Consider the following 4368-nt stretch of genomic DNA (forward strand, 5'->3'; position numbering starts at 1 on the left):
AGGGAAACAACAGTAGGGTGGATAAAACTGAAAATCCAATTAATGATTTGAAACATAAGGAAGCAAAAAACAACCAATCAGAACAACGAGAAGAAAAAAGAATCCAAAAATCTGAGGATAGTATAAGCAGCTTTGGTATAACTTCAAGAGGTCCAACATTTGCATCACAGGGTGCCAGAAAGAGAGAAAAAAAGAGCAAGAAATTAGAAATCTATCTGAAAAAAATAATGAAAGGAAAATCCCCAAATTTGGTGAAGGAAATAGACAAGTCCAGGAAGCAGAGAGAGTCCCAAATAATATGGATGCAAAGAGGCCCACTCCAAGACACACCATAATTAAAATGCCAAAGTTTAAAGATAAAGAGAGAATCTTAAAAGCAGCAAGAGAAAAGAAATTAGTTACCTACAGGGGAGTTCCCATAGTACTGTTAGCTGATTTCTCAAAAGAAACTGCAGGCTAGAAGGGTTTGGCAAGAAATATTCAAAGTCATGAAAAGTAGGGACTTATAGCCAAGATTGCTCTACCCAGCAAAGTTATCATTTAGATCAAAGGGTAGATAAAGAGCTTCTCAGACAAAACAAAACAAAACAAACTAAAGGAGTTCATCAAAACCAAACCATTATCAAATGAAATGATAAAGGGGCTTTTTTAAGAAAAAGAAGATCAAAACTATGAACAATAACATGGTAATAAATATATATCTATCAACAATTGAATCTAAAAAACTAAGCAAACAAGAAGAACAGAAACAGAATCATAGATATGGAGAGCATTTCAATGGTTGTCAGATGAGAGGGGTGTGTGGAAGAATAGGTGAAGAGGTGAGAGGATTAAGAAGTACAGTAGGTAGTTACAGAATAGCCATGGGGATGTAAAACACAGTATAGGAGATGGAGTAGCCAAAGAACTTATACATGTGACCCATGGACTTGAACAATGGCGAGGGCATTGCCTGAGGGAGTGGGGTGTGCTGGGTGAAGAGGGGCAAAGGAGGAAAAATCAGGACAACTGTAATAACATAATCAATAAAATATAATAAAACAAAGATAAAATAAAAATAAATTTATTGGCATGAAATTATTTATAGTAGCTTTTTAAAATTTGTTCAAGGTCTGAGAATCCCTATTAACATCCACTTTTTGTTTCGGATATTGGTAATTTGTGTTCCCTCTCTCTCTTTCCTTCTCTTTCTTGACCAATCTCATAAAAGGTTTATCAATTTCACTAATATTTGCACAGAACCAAGTTTCAGTTCTGTCTCATTTCTTTTCTTTTTCTTCCTTCCTTCCTTCCTTCCTTCCTTCCTTCCTTCCTTTCTTTCTTTCTTTCTTTTTTCTTAGATAAAAAGATTTTCTTTATTGATGACTCCAATCATATTTTACATACAGCAGTTTTGAACTCAAATACTTAGCAAAAAAACAAGTTAAGATTGCATTGTCCTGCAACTCTTTGCCAGTAATGTATTGCAGAGCAAAGCCACTTGGAAGGAGGGTGGAAGGGAAGAGGGAAGTGAGGGAGGTAAGATAAAGAAAAGGAAATAAGTTGATCAAGTGGATTTTTTATTCATTCATTTATTTATTTAATTGTATTTTCCAGTACCATTTATCTCCCTTATACTCTTTTCCCACACCACCCATTTCAATAACCACACTGTTCATGTCCATGGTTTTTCCCCTTTTTTGCTCAATCCCTCCACCCCCTAACCACTGCCCTGCCCCCTGCCAAGCTGTCAGCCCACTCTCTGTGTGTCTGTCTATATTTTGCTTGTTAGTTCATTTTGCTCATTAGATAAAATCCTTGCAAGCACAGCTCATTTATGAAGACTATTTTCTAAACGTGTGCAAAATGGACCAAAATGGAAACTTCTTTGAGAACCTGAAGGGGTGGCACATAAAAAGCTATGATTATTCAGTAGCAGGTGTTCCAGCCTTCAGTTGCTAGTCACTTCCTGTTCCTGTTCCCAAGAGTTAGTGTGGTGAAAACATCTTCCCTGTGATTGTTTTCATTTCTTTCTTCTTGGCATCTGGGTGTGCACTGTTCAGCATCTTGAAGAAGTGGGGTGTTTTTGCCCGCATATGCGTATGAATATAGGCCTTAGAGCACTTGATGTGGTAATGCAGGTAGTCCTGGAACATGTGGATCAGGTGGATGATGTTATTGGGAGCACTGGAGTTGGTGAGGTGAGGGAGCAGCGTTAAGTAATATAGCAGTGTTGTGACCCACAGCAGCATCAGTGTCTTTCAGCTCCAGAGGATGTTCCCTGTGGCCCAAGAGGACCTGTGGGGTTGTGGGGCTGGCTCTGCATCCTTCTTTGAACTACTGCCTTCCCAATGATCGCACCACTGTCATCCTTAAACACTGTGCTGAAGACTACTGTTCCTGTCCTTTTTTGACTCAACACACAGGGTCTCATCATCCCTATAATGAATAACTGCCCTGCACTCTCCTTCCTTGCCTTCTTCTTGGAACTGGAAGTATTTCTCAAAGACAGATGCAAAACAATTTCATTTCAACATGCTGGCCTGATGCACAATAGAATCCTTGGATGCGGACAGATAGATACTCAAGGTGGTATAGAACAAAGAGACATTGTGTACTGATTCTGGATCTATCAAGAAACTCCCATACACTCTCTTTAGCAATTCAGCAACACCATGTGCCTGAAGTTCCTTGTAAAATTTCAAAGAAATACTGACCATCACTTGCTTTGTCTCCATTGGAATTTGAAATATGGTAGAGGACCCAATCAACATATACAAATACTACTTCTACTCTCCTGGTTTGCTTCTGGCAGCTGCGTTCTCCAACTTGAGTGCAAGTGTCTCCTGAAGGATGCAGTTATTCATCCGTCAGGATCCTGGTGAAGGCTGCCCTCCAAGCCTGACCCTGCCTGCCGCACTGCCCCCTCCACCAATGCAGCCGCCCCCACTGCTTGCTGACTCACCCACCTCTGCTTGTTTTCTTTGCGGTGGGACTATATAGTCTCTTTTACCCTATCTTTATTATTTCTTTCCTCTACTGACTCTGAGTATAATTTACTCACATCTTTCTTGTTTCTGAAGCTGGAAACTTAAATCATTGATATTAAACCCTTGTTGCTTTTCTAATGTAAGCATTTAAACCTATAAATGTCCCTCTAAGCACTGCTTAGGTACACCTCACAAATTTTGATGTTCCATATTTTCATTATCATTTAACATTAATTTTTTTATCTTTGATTTATTTATTTTTGGAGAGAAGGGAAGGGAGGGAGAAAGAAAAAAAGAGAAACAACCACCGGTTGCCTCTTGAACATGCCTGACCAGAGGAACTTGCAACCTGAGTGTGTGCCCTGATCAGGATTCCAGCTGGTGACCTTTTGATTTGCAGGACAATGCCCAACCAACTGAGCCAGACCCATCAGGGCTACTTTAAATATTTTTTAATTTCTCTTGTGATGTCTTCTTTTTTGACCCATAATTGATCTATAATTACCTTATTTAATCCCCAGATATTTGAGGATTTTTCTACCTATCTTATTGTTATTGGTCACCAATTTAATATTGTAAGCAGAGAACATACTCTAAGACTGCAGACTTCTGAAATGTATTGAGAGACTTATATTGGGCACCAGCATATGCTCGATCCCGCTGAATATTCTGTGTGCACTTGAATAGAGTGCTCAGTTGTTGGGTACACTGTCCTCTATATGGGTTCCTATCTAGTTTCACATTTTTTTAGATTTTATTTATTTATCTTTAGAGAGGAAGGAAAGGAGAGAAGGAGAGAAATATCAATGTATGGTTGCCTCTTGTGAATCCCCTGCTAAGAACTGGCTTGCAACCCAGGCATGTGCCCTGACTGGGAATCGAACCGCAATCATGTGGTTTGCAGGCCCATGCTCAATCCACTGAGCTACACCAGCCAGGGCTAGTTTCACATTTTTTTTTATATTTTATTTATTTATCTTTAGAGGGGAAGGGAAGGAGAGAGGAAGAGAAACATCAATGTATGGTTGTTTCTTGTGCCTCCCCTGCTGGGAACTGGCCCCTGCTGGGAACTGGCCCGCAACCCAGGCATATGCCCTGACTGGGAATCGAACTGTGATCGTCTGGTTCGCAGGCCCACACTCAATCCACTGAGCTACACCAGCCAGGGCCTAGTTTCACATTTTTATACTGAAGTTTTGCAGGCAATAAATTCTCTCAGCTATCACTTATTTTTAAATGACTTTAATTTATCCTCATTTCTGAGGCCATATTCACAGATATAAAATTATGATTTATGAACTTTTTTTCCAGCCATTTAAAGATGTTGTTCCATTATCTGCTGTCCTTCCTCACTTTTCATGAGGCATCAGCGATCATTCATTTCATTGCTCTCCTGTAT

At 39.6% G+C, this 4368-nt stretch overlaps 1 pseudogene; it reads right to left on the bottom strand.

The window, feature by feature from the left end:
* Positions 1 to 1961: 1961 nt before the first annotated feature.
* On the bottom strand, positions 1962 to 2846 carry LOC119004271 (actin-related protein 2/3 complex subunit 2-like; annotated as a pseudogene).
* Between the last annotated feature and the right edge of the window lie 1522 nt (positions 2847 to 4368).

Source organism: Sturnira hondurensis, unplaced genomic scaffold (assembly GCF_014824575.4).
Source record: "Sturnira hondurensis isolate 20B ecotype Veracruz unplaced genomic scaffold, ASM1482457v3 Scaffold0019216, whole genome shotgun sequence".
Classification (NCBI taxonomy): domain Eukaryota; kingdom Metazoa; phylum Chordata; class Mammalia; order Chiroptera; family Phyllostomidae; genus Sturnira; species Sturnira hondurensis.